Raw genomic sequence first — 22,040 nt, 5'->3', positions numbered from 1 at the left:
TCGATGGAGGTAAAACCCTACTCCTGCTTGATTAATATTGATGATATGGGTAATACAAGAGTTGATCTACCACGAGATCAGAGAGGCTAAACCCTAGAAGCTAGCCTATGGTATGATTGTTGTTCGTCCTACGGACTAAAACTCTCCGGTTTATATAGACACTGGAGAGGGCTAGGGTTACACAGAGTCGGTTACAATGGGAGGAGATCTTCATATCGTATCGCCAAGCTTGCCTTCCATGCCAAGGAAAGTCCTATCCGGACACGGGACGAAGTCTTCAATCTTGTATCTTCATAGTCCGGGAGTCCGGCCAAGGTCATAGTCCGGCCATCCGGACACCCCCTAATCCAAGACTCCCTCAACCATCATCATCACCATTCTCATCTCTTTTACGCGGTCCACTCTCTCCCGCACCCCGCTGTAATCCCTACTTGAACATGGTGCTTTATGCCACATATTATGATCCAATGATGTGTTGCCATCCTATGATGTTTTGAGTAGATATCTTTTGTCTTTGGGTTGATTGATGATCTAGATTGGTATGAGTTGTGTGTTTTATTTTGGTGTTGTCCTATTTTGCCCTCTGTGCCGCGCAAGTGTGAGGGGTTCCCGCTGTAGGGTGTTTCAATACGTTCATGATTCACTTATAGTGGGTTGCTTGAGTGACAGAAGCATAAACCCGAGTAAGGGGGTTGTTGCGTATGGGATAAAGGGGACTTGATATGTTAATGCTATGGTTGGGTTTTACCTTAATGATATTTAGTAGTTGAGGATGCTTGCTAGAGTTCTAATCATAAGTGCATATGATCCAAGAAGAGAAAGTATGTCACCTTATGCCTCTCCCTCATATGAAATTGCAATAGTGATTACCGGTCTTGTTAACAATTGCCTAGGATAATTCCGCACACCAACCCATCATTATTCCACACTCACTATTTATAATATTTAGTAATATATTCTAACTTTATGATAACATCACCTACTTTTATATTTTAGCTCTCCGATATCATGCAAAGTTATCCTCTTCATACCCACAACATAGTTTTATTCCTCGTTTCTAGTTGGAAGCAAACGTTCGGTGTACGTAGAGTCGTATTAGTGGCAGATAGGACTTGAGAGAACATTGATCTTACATTTAGCTCCTTGTGGGTTCGACACTCCATACTTATCACTTCCACCTTTGGGAATTGCTACGATGATTCCCTGTACTTGGGGATTATCAACTCATCATATAAGTGAAAATCTACCGTGGGTGGTGATCTCCTAGCATGAAAGTGAAAAATTTGCACGAAAGTATTAGTGAGTAGGAGATACTAATTACACTGCTCGCGGAGGAGGTTGGTGATGCCTGCATTCTCAGCCAAATAATAGAAATCATCATAAATCCCAACTGCTTGTAAGAATGGATCACATGGCCATTCACACGGCCAAATCTCCGTGATGCGAGGAAGATTATACTTGGGCTTTTCCTTCTCCTCATTTTCTTTTTCCTTCGAACCCTGGCTCGAGGAGCCTCTAAAAAATCTCCTCATCATTTTATTTCTCTGAAATTTTTAGTAACTCGAAATAAAAGTGAATCAAACTCGACAAAATTGATAGCAACTACTCCTACAAGTGCCTAGAGGCTATATCAAGCATCAAAACTACTTTGGACCATATAAATTTGACATGCAAGCTCAAGAACAGGGCCACAGCAGCAAAAATTTGCAACGAATAAAGCACTAGGACAAAAACTAATTCGACCATTGGAGGAGTCACATACCGAAGAACAATCCCCCCAAGAAGTTTTATGAATGGAACTTTGAGCAAGGAGATCAAAAATGGCAGCAAGATGAGCAAGAACACGAGTTTGAGCTATGGAGTGATTTTTTCTGGAGGAAGAAGGAGTGGATGGGTGCTGGAATAAGTGGAGGGGGCCACGTGGGGCCCACAAGGTCGGGTGGCGCGCCCCAGGGGGGTGGGCGCACCCTCCACCCATGTGGCCAGCTGGTGAGGCCCCCTGGTGTGTTCTTTGCACTAGAAATTCTAAAATATTCTAAAATTAATCATTCTAAAATTTCAGGGCATTTGGAGAACTTTTATTTTCGGGACAATTTTTATTGCAAGGATAATTCAGAAAACAGACAGAAAATACTATTTTTGATTTATTTAATCTAAATAAAAGAAAGTAAAAGGTGGGTACATAGAGTTGTGCTTTCTAAATTCATCCATCTCATGCTCATCAAAAGAAATCCATTAACAAGGTTGATCAAGTCTTATTAACAAATTTCTTCCGAATGACATGAAACTGGAGATTTCTAGAACAACACTAGGTTACCTCAACGGGGATATGCATGTCCCCAATAATAAGAATATCATATTTCTCTTTGACAGTAGGAAGATGTCGGGGATATACCCCACGGTTTGACCCGGCCGGAGTCATAACCCGGCTGGGACTTGGTAAACCGGTGGATGTTAAACCGGCAGACAATGTTAAATCGGCAGACAATGTTAAACCGGCAGACAATGTTAAACCGGCAGAAAATGTTAAACCGGCAGACAATGTTAAACCGCCAGACAATGTTAAACCGGCAGACGTTAAGAAGCCCAAGAAGGGAAGTCAAAATAGTTTAAGTCTTAGTCTGAGATGGAGTCCACATGTAACCCGCCCTTTCAACTTATATAAGGAGGGGCAGGGCTCCCAAAAGAGGGACAAGCAAGAAACAATCTCTAGGGCTAGACACAACTAGAGGAGAGCCGGTTTACTGTGACTCCCTCGTGATGATAATGAGATCTAGCCTCAAACAGCATGTAGGGTTGTTATCGGATGATGTTTCCCGGGGCCCGAAGTTGTCTAAACCTTTGTCTTGTGTTGCGTCTCTCGATTCCGCTCAACCCCTCTCAAGCTACCACATAGATGTGTTGGCCTCACGACTAAGTCCTCACACTAAGGACATATGACGTGTTAATTCCACGACAATTGGCGCCCACCGTGGGGCCTGCGCACGATGGTGTTGAGTTCTTGGAGGGATCCCTCTAAAGGGTCGAGAAGTTTGCAATTTTCGGATGAAAAAGAATCATCAAAGGAGGATTTGTATTTTCGAAGGCAAACAGTCAGATCGAAGACCAGTACAAGTTTGGGTTCAAAAAGAAATTAGGGTTTTGGCGGTTTGTGCGCTATCGGCGTGATACGTGTCAAGGCAGACAAAAATCCAGAACCGCCGCACGTCGGGTCAAAGTCAGTCCGTATCAACATGTACTACTGCTGGAAAGCTAATCCGCCAGATAAAAGAAAAGGAGGATTGGATTCATGGTCCAACGATGACACATGAAACTTGGCAAGTCAATTCCCAATCCAGGAAAGGGAAATGATCACGATCCAGACTCTGAGTCACCCGACCGAACGCCTCGCTGCTGCCTCGTCAACAACCAGGACTCCTCCATCGCCGCCGTTGTGGGATCGCCATGAGCCCGCCACGCTGCACCTGATCCAGGGCCGACCCGCCTCGCTGCTCGCCTTCAGGCTGCCGAGGCCACGCCTGAGCCGGCATGACTGTGGCCTGTTTTGCTCCACTCCAGCCGGCTTTTGCGTCATCTCTACATCACCACGGGCTTCCCCACGCCCTCGCCTACAAGCAACTGGCGTGCACCGCTTCACAGCTGGGGCCATCCGTGTGCTCTTTCCATAACCCGTGCGCCGGTTCACAGCTGAGCTCGGCCGCTGTTAAGTCGTCTCTCGCTGGGACTCGTTGAGCTGTTGTCTTTCCGAGTCGCTGTCGGGCCTCGTCATCTGACCATGTTGTGACCCAGGCTTCCGAGTTAAACTGCCCTCGCCTCACCCTCGTGGATGGATCGCACAAGCCGCCACTGTCGTCACGTCTTGCCTCGTTAGTTGCGGCAGTAGCAAGTCAGCGTCGCCGTCAACTCCGAGCTACCCTGTCCTGACCGGCTTCTGGGTGACCCTTCGGCCGGCTTGCTGCCGCGATCGGATGCGGCCGCATCCTCCTCTCCAGCTGCGCCCGCAAACCGCCAGCCTGCTCGTCATCGTGATGAACTCCACCGGCCACTTGAGCGTCGCCAGTCCGCCACGGCTTCTTTCAGCTGCCACCGCCACCGGATTGAGCCGGCCCTGTCACCGTGAGCCGCCACTGTCCTCAGACTGCCCCCTGCTCTGTTGAACCGCCAGCGGCCACCGTTATGGTCTGTACAAACCGCCACCCCAAGCAACGGCCCCGTCCGTCTCCGCTCACCGCTGTGCTCCCCTATCTTTGCATGCTTTGCTTCGCTCCACTTCTCGTGTTGTCCGGCCGGGTCCAGCCCTGCTGTCTTCTTGGCCTCGCGCCTAAACCGCCGCCGGGCCGCTCCCCGCCGTGGTCGGCCGCCGCCACTACCGCCGTGCCTTGAGCAGGCTGGGCAACCCACCCCCGTTGACTCGAGCCACCCTCACCAGTGTGTCGTCCTCATGCTGCCTCTGCTTCAAATCGCCACTGCCTCCGCCGAGTCGCTGCCTCTTTTCATTGAGAGCCTTCTCAGCCATCTTTAGAACTGCGTTAGAACTTGGCTGCTACCTCAGCTAAACTGCCGGTTGATGACTCGCTGGGCGTTTTGCTACCTCCGCTAACCCGCTGGGCGCTGACTCGCCGAGCGCTTTGAAACCACCCTGCTGACTTGCCGCTCGCCCAGCTTCCGTCAAACCGCCGGGCGCTGACCCGCTGCTCGCCCCGCTGTGTTAATCCGCCGTGTCCGCATTCAAACCCGGCGGCTTTGCATGCACATTGGATAGATCTTGTTCCATCATGCCACTCCAACTCGCCGCGGCAGCGGACGTACCTCGTCGACCTGCCGGAGTGCCCTTGATGTGGCCGGTTCACCTCCGCGCCCGAGACGCGCCTCCAACCTACCTACGGCTCGCCACAGCTCAGCTCAGTCCTGCGGCCTTAAGACCGGATCAAACCCCGGGTTACCCGCCGAACTGGCTTCGCCTCGGACGCCTCCTCTACCTGCGGCGTGTCGATCACCCGCGCCATTTTTGCTCTGGGGCCGCCTCTACTGCAAAGTGCGAACAACTCTGGTTCCGCAAGCTCTCGCCGCTCGCTCCACCAAAGGACTCCAGCTTCCCATGCGTTCGCTTTGGCTGAAAAGAAGAAAACAAAGGAAAAGTCAAGGGTTGTCAAAAAAAGTCAAGGGTTGTCAAAGGGGGGGTCAAACATGACCCGGAGGATCCATCTGAGTCGACCGGTGCAGTGTTGTAAGCCGCCACCGTGATTACGGTGAACGGATCATTAATCATCCAAAGCCGTTTTCCATCTGCAAACATCAGGTGCTATCCCTCTCAAATTTGTTTTATCAAAACATATTATTTCTATCAAAGGAAAAATTACTTTGATTTGTATATTTTTATATACAGGACCATTATTCACTACAAATGTGGTTTATACCACGGATATGGAGCATGGATGGATAATATTTTCGCCTAGAGATAATCCGGGACATATCACATGATGAATGGACGCACACAAGCTGCTGCCCTTGCGGTCTGGTCCACATCAGCTTGTTGGGATCGCATCTGCTCGTTGTCAATGGATGTGCGCACATTGCCGCCCCCGAGGCCTGGTATACATCAACACGTCGAGACGCATATGTTTGCATGAGCTATTTATTGAATAAAAAGTCAATCACTGCTTGGGTAGCCCGGTTTTCTTCCAACAAATTAGAGGCAAATTAACTCATCAGCCACCATCTGCACTGGATGGATCAATGGACATGCGTACAAATCACTACCACTTGGTCCACTTCAATCAACCAGTTGGAAGGAACCATTGGCTGAGTTGTTAACGCGGCTCATACGGGATCATTTATAACCCGCCGCGGTCACCTCAACCTTCTATGGACTCACATTGTGTTATCAACACCAATGATATATGCCTTCTGCTATGGTCAAGTACGGAGAATCTCAAGACAACTCCTTGAGTCATCTTAAGACTCGGGGGCTATGGTGATATGACTCAGCAAGTCTTGCCAGTTTCAGCAAATTCAAGTGCCCCAGGATGTTGAAGGGAAAGATAACCCGGTCCCAGAGGCTACTGCTATACTGATGAAAATTTAAAGGCCGTCAGATAATTTCCGGCTCAAAAAGTATATGACAAAATCCCGGCTCAATGAAGAAGTTCTGGATCATCAGAAAGGATTCCGGTTCAATATCCGGTTCAAAGGAAGTCAGTCTCACTGAAGCTCTCAAATATCCGTTTTACAATCTGGTTCAAGGGAAATCTATCTCCCACAAAGCTCTAAAGCTCTCAAATCCGGTTTAAGAATTTCCGGTTCGAAAAGGAATTAACTTTTCGCAAGTTCGAGTCTAAAAGCCATCAGAAAATTTTCGGCTGAAAATAAAGATTCCGGTTTAAAATCTGGTTCAAGGGAAAGATATCTCCCATAAAGCTTTGAAGCTCTCAATATCCGGTTCAAAATCCCGGTTCAAGAAGAATTTATCTCTTTCAAAAAGTTAAAGGTTGCCGAAGAGGACCTGTTGCCATGATGCACGGTTCAAACATGGGTATCCTGACTTATTGGCTTATCATATTATTGGTTACATGGGGGCTTCAGCTGACAAAGCGGAGTTCTGTCCATTAGTCCGGCTATCACGCCACAACAAAGCTTGGGAGCTTCACACCCAAGGGGCCAAAGAGAGTCTTGTTGCTACGCACAGCTCAAACATAGGCACCCATTGAGCATAGCTCACAAAGTTACTTGGGGGCTCTTTGTGCAATGCAACAAAGAGTTTGAAAGGACCCTTGTAATATGCTATCAAGCACGGCTTGGAAGCCTGGTGTATTCACCTAAAACCCCGGGTTAACCTGCCTTCATCAAGTAAGCCACTCCTATCCAGGTAATCCTGGCATGACCCGCCGAACGTTTGACAGGTCAATCTTATACAGACCCTGAACTTGTCAAAGTTAAAACGACGATTGGTTTGTTGGAGGTCCATCTTAAAAGGCTTTGTCAAATGGTTTAACTCGGCGCCCTGGCAGCCCATGAAAAGCCTCGAATTTGGGCCTCGCAGTCCTTGAAAAGCCTCGACTACACGATTTTATTTGCCTTTGTCAAGATTTTTCTCTTTTGATAAATGTTATGTTGAACCGGCGTCTATTGACCCGGCATGACTATCAGTCATCAAATTAACCCGGTGTTCATTAACCTGGCTCGACTTTCAACTATAAGTTGTCAGTACATAATCACTTATAATCCGGTGTTTATTGACCCGGACTGGCTTTGGACTATAAGTCGCCAGTATATATTTGGATTGCGCCATTGGAATTATGCACTTATAAATCATTGGGTATATTATTCAAAATATCCAACATGGTTGGATTTATATTATGGTTATCAATAACCAATATTATGATTGAGGTTTTCAAAGTCGCTTCAGCGCACTGGATATTATTTTATCAATGGGTATGATTTATTCTACAATTGCAGGAATAGTCCCGAGTCGCTGCAGGCTTACAACTCGGCACTTGGGGGCTACATTATTCAAATATGCAAGTCTCATGTCGCTGCAAGCATGCACCATGACACTTGGGGGCTAATGCAAAGTCATTTTTTGCTCACCTTATTGAAGACCCGACTCATCACATTGTAATGAGCCGGCCCTTGGGGGCTACCAATTGCTCCTGTCAACAATTCAAGGTACACAAATTTTAATTTATCATTGAAGGGTCCACTGCTCAGTTGGTAAAGCACAAGGCTCTTAACCTTTTGGATGTGGGTTCAAGTCCTACGATGGAGATTACATTCTAAGATGTTATTCTCATTGAAGTATATATCAAGTCCCCGCTCATTATTGCATAATGACCCGGCCCTTGGGGGCTACACATCACTACTCAAATCTACATGATTATATTTACAAAGTCCTTGTTCATTATTGCATAATGACTCGGCCCTTGGGGGCTACACTAGTTGAATTTTTTATGAGCATCAGGCAATTTCAAGTCCCAGGTTGCTGCAAGCATGACAACCCGGCACTTGGGGGCTACATATGTGGAATACTCAATTCTGACTAGTGATTGAGATGAACAACCTGGATTTCTTTAAGATTGTGATATTTATATTGAAGCAAGTCTTAAGCTGTTGCTATGCTACCTTATTAAGACTTGGGGGCTACAAGTGATAGGCATATAAGAGGTATATTTTCAAGCTGGATGTTAACTACAAGTATGACCCGGTGCTATCAATATTTATAAAGCGGTGATCTTGGCAATGATAAACCGGCAAGTTCTACGTCCTTAAACCGGCTGAAGTTCAGATGAGTATTTCAAGGACCAATATTGTTTTCTAAGCATTGGGAGCTGAATCAAAGGAGTTATTCTTCACAATATTTCTTTGTGACAAACCAATGTCAGCAAATTGATTATGAAGCTGGCCTATTGATCCGGATTTTCTAGAAGAAGGAAATGACAAGGACTTAAGGATGCTCAGGATCAGTTTAACATGGATAAATCCAAATTAAACTGGGGGCTAATGTTGGGGATATACCCCGCGGTATGACCCGGCCGGAGTCATAACCCGGTTGGGACTTGGTAAACCGGCGGATGTTAAACCGGCAGACAATGTTAAACCGGCAGACAATGTTAAACCGACAGACAATGTTAAACCGGCAGACATTAAGAAGCCCGAGAAGGGAAGTCAAAATAGTTTAAGTCTTAGTCCGAGATGGACTCCACATGTAACCCGCCCTTTCAACTTATAAAAGGAGGGGCAGGGCTCCCAAAAGAGGGACAAGCAAGAAACAATCTCTAGGGCTAGACATAACAAGAGGAGAGCCGGTTTACGGCGACTCCCTCGTGATGATAATGAGATCTAGCCTCAAACAGCGTGTAGGGTTGTTACCAGATGATGTTTCCCGGGGCCCGAAGCTGTCTAAACCTTTGTCTTGTGTTGCGTCTCTCGATTCCGCTCAACCCCTCTCAAGCTACCACATAGATGTGTTTGCCTCACGACTAAGTCCTCACACTAAGGACATCTGACGTGTTAATTCCACGACAAAAGAGGAAATTCAAAACCTCTGATAGTAATAGTTGAATTTCTTTCCCAATAGAATTGATACTGTGAACTTGAGGTTGTTTCTTCGGAAAGTGTACCGTATGCTCATTACCATTAACATGAAAAGTGACATTGCCTTTGTTGCAATCAATAACAGCCCCTACAGTATGATACGTCTCCAATGTATCTACTTTTCCAAACAATTTTGCCCTTGTTTTGGACTCTAACTTGCATGATTTGAATGAAACTAACCCGGACTGACACTGTTTTCAGTAGAACTACCATGATGTTGTTTTATGTGTAGAAAAGAAAAGTTCTCGGAATGACCTGCAAATCCACGAAGGGACTTTTCAGTATTAATAAGATTTTTTTGGCGAAAAAATCAGGGCCAGGGGGCCCAAGGCCTGTCCATGAGACAGGGGGGCGCCCCCCCCTAGGGCACGCCCCCCTATCTCGTGGGGCCCCCGGACCTCCTCCGACCTCAACTCCAACTCCATATATACCGTCTCGCGGAGAAAAAAATCAGAGAGAAAGTTTCATCGCGTTTCACGACACGGAGCCGCCGCCACGCCCTAATCTCTCTCGGGAGGGCTGATCTAGAGTCCGTTCGGGGCTCCGGAGAGGGGGATTCATCGCCGTCGTCATCATCAACCATCCTCCATCACCAATTTCATGATGCTCACCGCCGTGTGTGAGTAATTCCATCATAGGCTTGCTGGACGGTGATGGGTTGGATGAGATTTACCATGTAATCAAGTTAGTTTTGTTAGGGTTTGATCCCTAGTATCCATTATGTTCTGAGATTGATGTTGCTATGACTTTGCTATGCTTAATGCTTGTCACTAGGGCCCGAGTGCCATGATTTCAGATCTGAACCTATTATGTTTTCATCAATATATGTGTGTTCTTGATCCTATCTTGAAAGTCTATAGTGACCTATTATGTGTTATGATCCGACAACCCCGAAGTGACAATAATCGGGACACTTCTCGGTGATGACCGTAGTTTGAGAAGTTCATGTATTCACCATGTGTTAATGCTTTGGTCTGGTTCCCTATTAAAAGGAGGCCTTAATATCCCTTAGTTTCCACTAGGACCCCGCTGCCACGGGAGGGTAGGACAAAAGATGTCATGCAAGTTCTTTTCCATAAGCACGTATGACTATTTACGGAATACATGCCTACATTACATTGATGAACTGGAGCTAGTTCTATATCACCCTATGTTATAACTATTGCATGAGGAATCTCATCCGGCATAATTATCCATCACTGATCCATTGCCTATGAGCTTTTCATGTATTGTTCTTCGCTTATTTACTTTTCCGTTGCTACTGTTACAACTACTACAAAAACCCAAAAACATTTATCTTTTCTGTTGCTACTGTTACCATTACTATCATACCACTTTTGCTACTAAATACTTTGTTGTAGATACTAAGTTATCCAGGTGTGGTTGAATTGACAACTCAACTGCTAATACTCAAGAATATTCTTTGGCTCCCCTTGTGTCGAGTCAATAAATTTGGGTTGAATACTCTACCCTCGAAAGTTGTTGTCATCCCCTATACTTGTGGGTTATCAAGACTAATTTCTAGCACCGTTGTCGGGGAGCATAGCTCTATTCTCTGAGTCACTTGGGATTTATATCTGTTGATCACTATGAAGAACTTGAAAGACGCTAAGACCAAGATTTTTTCCTCAACTACGAGGGGAGGTTAGGAACTGCCATCTAGCTCTGCACTAGATTCTCCTTCCATTATTAGTAGGCTTGCGACACCTAAACCTGCTACTGCTATGAATTCTGATATGTCGCATGTTGTCGATGATGCCACCTCTGCTTTGCATGATACTTATGATGAAGCTACTTCTGTGCGTGATACTACTTTGCCTTTAGGTGAATTTTTAGATGAACAACTTGCTAGAGTTAGGGGGGATGAAAATATTGAAGATGTTATTGATGATAGTGATGATGAACGTTCCCCCAATGATTATGTTTTATCTTGTTCCTAAGGGTTATGTTATGAATAAAGAAGCTGATGAAGCTATTCTTGCTTGCAATGATAGATCTGATCTTAAGAAATTATTAGCTAAATGGAAGCAGCAGTCGCTTAATGCTAGAATGAAACCCGATCCTACTTTTGCTACTTCACCTATCTGTGTTACTGATAAGGATTATGAATTCTCTGATGATCCTGATATTATTACTTTAGTTGAATCTGATCCTTTTTATGGCCTTGAATCTGAAACTGTTGTGGCACATCTTACCAAGTTGAATGACATAGCCACCCTATTTACTCATGATGAAAAGTCTTGCTATTTATATATCCTTAAGATATTTCCGTTCTCATTAAAGGGTGATGCTAAGACTTGGTATAATTCTCTTGCTCCTAGTTGTGTGCGTAGCCCCCAGGATATGATTTATTACTTCTCTACTAAATATTTCCCTGCTCATAAGAAACAAGCTGCCTTGCGGGGAATATATAATTTTGTGCAAACCAAAGAAGAGAGTCTCCCACAAGCTTGGGGGAGGCTTCTCCGGTTGCTTTATGCTTTGCCTGATCATCATCTTAAGAAAAATGAAATACTTGATATCTTTTATAATGGACTAACCGATGCTTCCAAGGACAACTTGGATAGTTGTGCTGGTTGTGTTTTCAGGGAAAGAACAGTCGACGAAGCTGAAATATTATTGAATAATATGTTGACTAATGAAAATAATTGGACTCTTCCCGAGCCAGTTCCTGAAGTAATTCCTGAACCAATTGAGCCAACTCCTGAGCCTATTCCTAAACACACTCTAAAGAAGAGAGGTGTTTTATTTCTCAGTCCTGAAGATATGCAAGAGGCAAAGAAATCAATGAAAGAAAAAGGTATTAAAGCTGAAGATGTTAAGAATTTACCTCCTATTGAAGAAATACATGGTTTGAATATACCGCCTGAAGAACCACATTGTCTTGATAACCCGACACGGGTAGTAAAGGTAAATTCTCTCTATAGATATGATGAAGTTGAAATACCCTCTACTAAATTTCCTAGCCCATGCTTAGACGAATTTGATGACTTTATGGCTACACAAGAAAGTTTTAATGCTTATGTTGGTAGAGAGTTAAAGAATAATGCTTTCGAGATAGGACGCGTATGTGATAATCTGGCTAGAGTTAAAGATGAACTTCACCGCCTTAGCAAATATGCTTCTATGGTTGCTACTCAAGCTGAGCAAGTGCTCAAGGCTCAAAATGATTTGCTTGAGGAATTGAATAATAAAAATGACTTTGCTGTTAGAGTGGCTACTAGAACTGGTAGAATGACTCAGGAACCTTTGTATCCTGAAGGCCACCCTAAAAGAATTGAACAAGATTCTCAGAATAATAATCTAGATGTTCCTAGTTCTTCTAAGAAGAAGAAAAAGAAGAATGATAGGACTTTGCAAACTTCTAGTGAACCTAATGTTGAAACACTTGAGAATCCCAATAATACTTCTATCTCTGATGCTGAAACACAATCCGAAGATGAACATGAACCTGATGATAATGCTAATAATGATGTTCATGTGGATGCTCAACCTAGTAATAACATGATGTAGAGGTTGAACCTGTTGTTGATCTTGATAACCCACAATCAAGAAACCAACGTTATGATAAGAGAGATTTTGTTGCTAGGAAGCACGGTAAAGAAAGAGAACCATGGGTTCAGAAACCCATGCCCTTTCCTCCTAAACCATCCAAGTCAAAGGATGATGAGGATTTTGAGTGCTTTGCTGAAATAATTAGACCTATTTTGTTACGTATGCGCTTAACTGATATGCTTAAAGTAAATCCTTATGCTAAATACATGAAGGATATCATCTCAAATAAAAGAAAGATACTGGAAGCTGAAATTTCCACCATGCTTGCCAATTACACTTTTAAGGGTGGAATACCAAAGAAACTTGGAGATCCGGGTGTTCCAACTATACCATGCTCCATTAAAGGAAATTATGTTAGAACTGCTTTATGTGATCTTGGAGCCGGCATTAGTGTTATGCCTCTCTCTTTATATCGTAGACTTGAATTGAATAAGTTGACCTATTGAAATATCTTTGCAAATGGCTGATAAATCAACTGCTATACCTGTCGGTATTTGTGAGGATGTGCCTGTTGTGGTTGCAAATGTCACTATCTTAACGGACTTTGTTATTCTTGATATTCCCGAGGACGATAGTATGTCTATTATCCTTGGAAGACCTTTTCTTAATACTGCAGGGGCTGTTATTGATTGCAACAAAGGCAATGTCACTTTTCATGTTAATGGCAATGAGCATACGGTACACTTTCCGAGGAAACAATCTCAAGTTCATAGCATCAACTCTATTGAAAAAGTTCCAACTATCATTTTTGGAGGTTTTGAATTTCCTCTCCCTACTGTTAAGAAAAAGTATGATATTCTTATTGTTGGGGATTTTCATATCCCCATTGAGGTAACTTAGTGTTATTCGAAATTTCTCCGGTTCCATGTTATTTGGAATGAGTTTGTTAACAAGACTTGATCAACCTTGTTAGTGGATTCATTTTGATGATCACGAGATGGATGAAACTAGAAAGCACAACCCTCTGTACCCTCTTTTTACTTTCTGTTAATTAGAAGAAATAAAGCAAAAATAATATTATCTATCTGTTTTCTGATTTATCCGTGCAATAAAAAAATAGTCCGAAAATAAAAGTGCTCCAAATGCCCTCCAAATTTAGTATTTTTTCTGGAATATTTGAGGATTTTAGGCACTGAAAACACTGCAGGAGGGCCAAGCACCAGGCCACGGGAGAGGAGGGCCCCCCCCCTGTAGGGCGCGCCCCCTGTCTCGTGGGCCCCTGGTAGCTCCCCTCCACTTATGCCAGCACCCACACACTCCATCTTCTACCCAAAAAAATCCCCATCCAGCTCAAGCCCGAGTTCTAGCTCGTTTTGCTGCGATTTTCGATCTCTTAGCTCAAAGCTCCATTCACAAAACTGCTTTGGGAGATTGTTTCTTGGTATGTGACTCCTTCATTGGTCCAATTAGTTTTTGTTCTAGTGTTTTATTCATTGCAAATCCTTGTTGCCTTGGTGACCCTGTTCTTGAGCTTGCATGTTAAATTTTTGAGGTCCCAAGCAATTCCAATGCATGATATAGGCACTAGGCACTTGTAGGAGTAGTTGCTATCAATCTTGTTTAGTTTTATGCACTTTTATTTTGAAGTTACTAAAATTTCAGAAATTTTCAGAAAATGTTGAGGAAACTTTTGAGGGGCTCTTCTAGCCAAAGTTCCCAGGAAAAACAAGCTAAAGAGAAGGAAAAAGTCAAGTATAATCTTCCTCGCTTAGCGGAAGTACGACCGGGTGAATGGCCATGTGATGATTTCTTCAGAGAGGATGGAATTCATGAAGACTTTTATGCTTTAATTGAGACTGTAGGCCTCACCAGTTTCATCAATGACCGAATCGATCAGTATCTCTTACTCACCAATACTTTCGTGCAAAACTTTTATTTTTATCCTAAGAAGTCACCGCCTGAAGTGTCATTTTATTTATATGACGAGTTCAAAGAAATGTCTTTACATCATTTTTGCACGGTATGTAGGATACCTTATGAGGGAGAACTAGAGGAACCCCATCGTGAAGATGTGGCTGGCTTTGTTAATATTATTGCTGTAGAAGAGCCAAAGAAGGGTTCCGAAGCAAAAGTCTCTAGCATACACTTTCCTGTTTTACGCTACTTTACCATATTTGCTAGTAGATGCTTGATTGGTCATGGGAATAGTGGAAACTTGAGTGTTCCTGATATTATCATGCTTCAACATGCCTTGCTTGGAGACAATAGTTTTAATATGGGTGTCGTCGTTGCTAAACGGCTAGCCCTTTATCGTACAAAAGGTCCCATATTTGGAGGTATCTATGCTGCATGTCTTGCTAGACATTTTCAGATACCCATTAGGCACCATGAGGAAAAGGAGACAAAACTGCCTCCTCACATTTTAGATTACAAGAGCATGGTAGCGCATAAGTTTATTGTTGATAACGAAGATAGGATGCTCTTGTATAAACTTAGATTCAATAAGAAACACTTTGAGATTATTATCTTGCCTGCACCTCTGTTGTTTGATTTGCTTGCAGAAAAATTTCTGGTCACACCGGAGGCGGTAAACAATCATCGAGCTCAAGCTTTTACTCCAGAACCTGAACCAGACCCTGAGCTGGACCCCTATCGTGCATCATCTGTCCAGTGGGATCCGGAGATGACCAACCAGTGGTATCCTGATTACACCTCTCATTACACCACAGAGAGTAGCGGTGGTCCTTGGTATTAAACCAACTTAGGCCAAAAAGCCTAAGCTTGGGGGAGTACGTATTTTTCACCGACTTTACATTCATGTTCACACACTAGTCGTCGATGCTCATACTCTTTCATTGTATTATCCATGTTAGTTTAAATTTCTTTTTCTAGTCTTTTTCTTGTGTGTTTGTTAAACCTTGAGAAAAACCAAAAAAATTAGTTAGTTTAATTTCCTTGCTTGTAGTAGAAATTAAAATGAAAAACCAAAAAGATTTCTAGTTCTTCTTTTACTTGTTGGGAGATTTCCCGTGTAAATAGTTTTATTTTCTTTTCTTTCCTTTGGTGGTCGAGAAGACCATATTGAAATTGCTTAGTGGCTCTCATATGCATGATTGTTTATATTTAGAGCCCATATTACTTGTCTTCTCTCTTGAGTTGAATGCTTGCATATTCCAGCTTAGTACAATGCACGTACACTCTTATTATTATACACGTCGTTCGGTCGTGCGAGTGAAAGGCAATAATGATGATATATGATGGACTTATTGGGATGAGAAAAGCTGGTATGAACTCGACCTCTCTTGTTTTCGTAAATATGATGATTCATCATTCCTGAGTCAGCTATTATGAAGTAAACATATTTGCAATGACATTGAGAGATTATAGTTACTTGTGCCATGCTTGATTAGCTATGAGTTATAATGGTTTACCTTGCGTGCCAACATGCTATTAGAATGATTATGATGTGGTATGATGGGATGGTATCCTCCTTTAAATGAATTGAGTGACTTGACTTGGCACATGTTCACGCATGTAGTTGAATCAAATCAATGCAGCCTTCACGATATTTATGTTCATGGTGGAGTATATCCTACTCATGCTTGTACTTGGTGTGAATTAATTTTAATGCATGCTTACGACTGTTGTCGCTCTCTCAGTTGGTCACTTCCCAGTCTTTTGCTAGCCTTCACCTGTACTAAGCGGGAATACTGCTTGTGCATCCAATCTCCTTAAACCCCAAATTTGTTCCATATGAGTCCACTATACCTTCCTATATGCGGTATCTACCTGCCGTTCCAAGTAAATTTGTATGCGCCAAACTCCAAACCTTCAAATGAAATTCTGTTTTGTATGCTCGAGCAACTCATGTAACAACTAGGGCTGCCTATATCTTCCATGCTAGGTGGATTATTCTCAGAGGAGTGAACTCCGCTACTCATTCACGAGAAAGGGCCGGTAACCGGGATGCCCAGTCCCATGATCCAGAAAGATCAAAGCAAATCAAAATAATTAAACAAAACTCCCCAGGGCTGTTGTATGTTGGAGCCACTCGTTGTTTCGAGCAATCCATGGATTGATGCTTGTTGGTGGTTGGGGGAGTATAAACCTTTACCATTCTGTTTGGGAACTGCCTATAATGCATTTAGTGTGGAAGATATAGCCATCTCATAGGTGTTGTGTTGATAGCAAAAGTATGCCGCTCAAAATGTTATTCAAACTCTATTTTAAAATCGAGCTCTGGCACCTCTACAAATCCCTTCTTCCCTCTGTGAAGGGCCTATCTATTTACTTTTATGTTGAGTCATCACCTTCTTATTAAAAGCACCCGCTGGAGAGCACACTGTTATTTGCATTCATTATTATTGGTTTATATTGGGTATGACTTAACTGGATCTCTTTTACCATGAATTACAATGTTTAGTTAGTCCTTGATCTTTAAAGGTGCTCTGCATTTATGTTTTGCGGTCTCAGAAAGGGCTAGCGAGATACCATTTTGTTATATCATGTTATGATTATTTTGAGAAAGTGTTGTCATCCGAGTTTTATTATTATGGCTTGCTAGCTGATTATGCTATTGATATGAGTAATTGTGAGACCTTTGTGCTATTGTGAGTATGGTTAGTTCATAATATTTGCCTAAACATGAATGTTGGCTTTTCATGTTTACAACAACAAGAGCAAATAGAGTTTGAAAAAGTTGTTCTTTTTTCACTTTCAGTTTATCAACTGAATTGCTTGAGGACAAGCAAAGGTTTAAGCTTAGGGGAGTAGATACGTCTCCAACGTATCTACTTTTCCAAACACTTTTGCCCTTGTTTTGGACTCTAACTTGCATGATTTGAATGAAACTAACCCGGACTGACGTTGTTTTCAGTAGAACTACCATGATGTTGTTTTATGTGTAGAAAAGAAAAGTTCTTGGAATGACCTGCAAATCCACGGAGGGACTTTTCAGAATTAATAAGAATTTTTGGCAAAAGAATCAGGGCCATGGGGCCCAAGGCCTATCCACGAGACAGGGCCCCCCCCTTAGGGCGCGCCCCCCTATCTCGTGGGCCCCCCGAACCTCCTCTGACATCAACTCCAACTCCATATATACCGTCTCGTGGAGAAAAAAATCAGAGAGAAAGTTTCATTGCGTTTCACGACACGGAGCCACCGCCAAGCCCTAATCTCTCTCAGGAGGGCTGATCTGGAGTCCGTTCGGGGCTCCGGAGAGGGGGATTCATCGCCGTCATCATCATCAACCATCCTCCATCACCAATTTCATGATGCTCACCGCCGTGTGTGAGTAATTCCATCATAGGCTTGCTGGACGGTGATGGGTTGGATGAGATTTACCATGTAATCAAGTTAATTTTGTTAGGGTTTGATCCCTAGTATCCACTATGTTCTGAGATTGATGTTGCTATGACTTTGTTATGCTTAATGCTTGTCACTAGGGCCCGAGTGCATGATTTCAGATCTGAACCTATTATGTTTTCATCAATATATGTGTGTTCTTGATCCTATCTTGCAAGTCTATAGTCACCTATTATGTGTTATGATCCGACAACCCCGAAGTGACAATAATCGGGACACTTCTCGGTGATGACCGTAGTTTGAGGAGTTCATGTATTCACCATGTGTTAATGCTTTGGTCTGGTTCTCTATTAAAAGGAGGCCTTAATATCCCTTAGTTTCCACTAGAACCCCGCTGCCACGGGAGGGTAGGACAAAAGATGTCATGCAAGTTCTTTTCCATAAGCACGTATGACTATTTACGGAATACATGCCTACATTACATTGATGAACTGGAGCTAGTTCTATATCACCCTATGTTATAACTATTGCATGAGGAATCGCATGCGGCATAATTATCCATCACTGATCCATTGCCTATGAGCTTTTCATATATCTACTGTTACAACTACTACAAAAACCCAAAAACATTTATCTTTTCTGTTGCTACTATTACCATTACTATCATACCACTTTTGCTAGTAAATACTTTGCTGCAGATACTAAGTTATCCAGGTGTGGTTGAATTGACAACTCAACTGCTAATACTCAAGAATATTCTTTGGCTCCCCTTGTGTCGAATCAATAAATTTGGGTTGAATACTCTACCCTCGAAAGTTGTTGCAATCCCCTATACTTGTGGGTGATCACAGTATTCAAAAAAAGTTTACCAACAATGGTCGACATATTGTCGTCCTCGGGAATATCAAGAATAACAAAGTCCGTTAAGATAGTAACGTTTGCAACCACAACAGGTACATCCTCACAAATACCGATGGGTATAGCAGTTGATTTATTAGCCATTTGCAAAGAAATTTCAGTAGGTGTCAACTTATTCAATTAAAGTCTACGATACAAAGAGAAAGGCATAACACTAACACCGGCTCCAAGATCACATAAAGCAGTTTTAACATAGTTTTTTTAATGGAGCATGGTATAGTTGGTACTCCTGGATCTCCAAGTTTCTTAGGTAAACCACCCTTAAAAGTATAATTAGCAAGCATGGTGGCAAGTTCATCTTCCAGTATCTTTCTTTTATTAGTAATAATATCTTTCATATACTTAGCATAAGGAGGCATTTTAAGCATATCAGTCAAATGCATACGCAAAAAGATAGGTCTAATCATTTCAGCAAAACGCTCAAAATCCTCATCATCCTTTTTCTTAGATGGCTTAGAGGGAAATTGCATGGGTTTCTGAACCCATGGTTCTCCTTCTCTACCATGTTTCCTAGCAGTGAAGTCTCTCTTATCATAATGTTGATTCTTTGATTGTGGGTTATCAAGATCAACAGCAGGTTCAATCTCTACATCATTATCATCACTAGGTTGAGCATCAACATCAACATCATTATTAATGTTATCACTAGGTTCATGTTCATCACCAGATTGTGTCTCAGCATCAGAAATAGAAATATCATTTGGATTCTCAGGTGTATCTCTAGTAGGTTCACTAGCATGCAAAGTCATATCAGTTTTCTTTTTCTTTTTAGTACTAGGACTAGGTGTATCAGTATTAATTCTCTGAGAATCCTGCTCAACTCTCTTAGGATGGCCCTCGGGATACAAAGGTTCCTGGGTCTTTTTACCACCTCTAGTCATAACCCTAACAGCATTATCACTGTTCTTACTATTCAACTCATTAAGAAAATCTTCTTGAGCTTTAAGTACTTGTTCTACTTGAGTTGTAACCATGGAAGCATGTTTACTAATAAGCTTAAGGTCATTAACAGTTCTACTCATATAATCACTCAAGTGGTCAAGCATGTAAGCATTACGTAATTGTCTACTAACATAACCATTAAAGTTCTCTTGTTTATCAATAAAATTATCAAACTCATCCAAGCATTGTCTAGCAGACTTATTATGAGGAATGTCACCTTCATCAAATCTACGAAGAGAGTTTACCTCTACTACCTGTGTCGGGTTATCAAGACCATGTATTTCTTCAACAGGCGGTAGATTCTTAACATCTTCAGCTTTAATACCTTTTTCTTTCATAGATTTCTTTGTCTCTTGCATATCTTCAGGACTGGGAAATAGAATACCCCTTTTCTTCGGAGTTGATTCAGGAAGTGTCCAATCATTATCATTACTCAATATATTATTCAATAGAAATTCAGCTTGCTCAACAGTTCTCCCTGAAAACACAACCAGCACAACTATCCAGGTGGTCTCTGGAAGCATCGGTTAGTCCACTATAAAAGATATCAAGTATTTCATTTTTCTTGAGAGGATGATCACGCAAAGCATTAAGTAATTGGAGAAGCCTCCCCCAAGCTTGTGGGAGACTCTCTTCTTCAATTTGCACGAAGTTAAATATTTCCCTAAAGGCAGCTTGTTTCTTATGAGCAGGAAAATATTTTGCACAGAAATAGCAAAACATATCCTGGGGACTACGCACACAACCAGGAGCAAGAGAATTAAACCATATCTTAGCATCACCCTTTAATGAGAAAGGAAACAACTTAAGAATATAGTAGTAGCGATTTTTTTCCTCATGAGTAAATAGGATGGCTATATCATTCAATTTAGTAAGATGTGCCACAACAGTTTCAGATTCATAACCATGAAAAGGATTGGATTCAACCAAAGTAATTAACTCAGGATCGATAGAGAATTCATAATCCTTATCAGTAACAAAAATAGGTGAAGTAGCAAAAGCGGGATCATATTTCATTCTAGCATTCAAGGATTTTTCTTCCAGCTTAGCTAATAATTTCTTAAGATCATCTCTATCATTACAAGCAAAGAAGTCTCTAGGAGTTTCTTCATCCATAACATAACTGTAAGGGCTTATTTATCCCATAGTGGTTTTGGTGATTGATGAAAATGCTTTTGCGGACTAATCGTGTGCGTTAAGTTCTTTCAGAGAATCATCCATTGGCACGAGATGATTTCCTCCCCTCGGTGTTTTTATTCAAGACGGTGTAGCTCCTGCATTTCGTTGTCGGTGGACTAGTTTCGTAGGAGTCACCGTACTATTAAGAGGGGATCCGTTTTGGTAAGACTAGGGTGGAATAAACACGTACACATCCTTATCACACCCGTTGTCTTCCTTTCGCATCTTTGGAGCTGCACCTCTCTCTTCCGTACCTGCTTCACCCTGTGCCAGCGGTAGTACCGCGGTCTACAGCGGTAGTACCGCCGAAGCCCCCCAGCGGTAGTACCACTCCACGAAGCGGTAGTACCGCTCTAAGCGGTAGTACCGCTCCGCAGAGCGGTAGTACCGCTCGCGAGCTTCGACCGTAGTACCGCGTAGTACCGCGCCTACTGCCGCCTCGATTCGAGACGGTGTTTTCTCGTGTCGGGTTTTGCGGTACTAGCCGCGGCAGTAGAAGCGGTAGTACCGCTCTGAGCGGTAGTACCTCTCTACTCCCGCGGTAGTACCGCTCTGGGGCCAGTGGCCTGACTTTCTCTTCAGCGCGGTAGTACCGCTGGATAGGGAGCGGTAGTACCGCCCGCAGCGGTAGTACCGCCCTTCCCCAGCGGTAGTACCGCTCTGTGCGAGGCAGCTCAGTGGGGTAACGGTTGGATGTGTTCCCACACTATATAAAGGGGTCTTCTTCCTCCTAGTTGACCTACCTCTTTCCCCCAAAGCTCCATTGTTGCTTAAAGCTCCATTTTCGCCAGATCTCTCTCCCTAGCCAATCAAACTTGTTGATTTGCTCGGGATTGGTTGAGAAGGCCCAGATCTACACTTCCACCAAGAGAAATTTGATTCCCCCCACTTATCCCTTGCGGATCTTGTTACCCTTGGGTGTTGAGCACCCTAGATGGTTGAGGTCACCTTGAAGCCATACTCCATTGTGGTGAAGCTTCATGGTGGTGTTGTTGTTGTTGGGAGCCTCCGGTTGTTGTGGAGTTTGCCCCAACCTTGCTTGTAAAGGTTCGGTCGCCGCCTTCAAGGGCACCAATAGTGGAATCACGACATCTCGCATTGTGTGAGGGCGT

This window comes from Triticum dicoccoides, chromosome 7B (assembly GCF_002162155.2).
Source record: "Triticum dicoccoides isolate Atlit2015 ecotype Zavitan chromosome 7B, WEW_v2.0, whole genome shotgun sequence".
In the NCBI taxonomy this organism is placed as follows: Eukaryota; Viridiplantae; Streptophyta; class Magnoliopsida; order Poales; family Poaceae; genus Triticum; species Triticum dicoccoides.
This window is presented reverse-complemented; position numbering follows the sequence as displayed.